Source organism: Sinocyclocheilus anshuiensis, unplaced genomic scaffold (genome assembly GCF_001515605.1).
Source record: "Sinocyclocheilus anshuiensis isolate Anshui unplaced genomic scaffold, SAMN03320099.WGS_v1.1 scaffold62, whole genome shotgun sequence".
In the NCBI taxonomy this organism is placed as follows: domain Eukaryota; kingdom Metazoa; phylum Chordata; class Actinopteri; order Cypriniformes; family Cyprinidae; genus Sinocyclocheilus; species Sinocyclocheilus anshuiensis.
This window is the reverse complement of record NW_015544180.1, coordinates 427,089-427,716: the sequence shown is the minus strand read 5'-3', so window position 1 is coordinate 427,716 and position 628 is coordinate 427,089. Positions and strand designations below refer to the sequence as shown.

The 628-nt window shown below is 37.4% G+C and overlaps 1 protein-coding gene across 1 annotated transcript in view; it reads right to left on the bottom strand.

Moving 5' to 3' along the window:
- Nucleotides 1-628, bottom strand: part of LOC107696309 (microtubule-associated serine/threonine-protein kinase 1-like) — a 47,261-nt gene that overhangs the window by 18,012 nt on the left and 28,621 nt on the right. The window lies entirely within an intron of this gene.

Below are 628 nucleotides of genomic sequence, written 5' to 3'. Positions count from 1 at the left end.
AAGTTTCCTGTGAGGGGTAGGTTTAGGGGTAGGGTTGGTGTAGGGCAGTAGTAAATACGGTTTGAACAGTATAAAAACCATTACGCCTATGGAGAGTCCTCATAAACCATAAAAACCAACATGTGTATGTGTGTGTGTGTGTGTGTGTGTGTGTGTGTAAAAATCAATATAGTCTCCCATAAGATGGCTAATGTTAAAAAAAGAGCTTCACGTGACGAGGTCAGCAGTTCATGACACTCACAGCAAAGTGTTACTGCTCAGAGGTTGCTGATTTACAGTACAGTAAGATTACAGTAACTTAACATTAGCTAGGAATAATAAATGCAATATAAGTATTGTTCATGTTAACTAATACAGCAAAGTAATGTTAACAAATGAAACCTCATTGTAAAGTGTTGGCAAAGACAATTATAGAAATTATAATAATTAGAATATTAATTGTAATATTAATACATGCTTATATGAATATAATTCTAGCTTCTGTTCAGCATGTTTGTGTGCTCACAGAACTTCAGAGAAGACACTGGTGAAGGTGGACTGGTGTGAGAAACAGGTAGACAGATGCTGTGGTGTGTGTGTGTGTGTGTGTCTGTGTGTGTGTGTGTGTGTGTGTGTGTGTGTGTGTGTG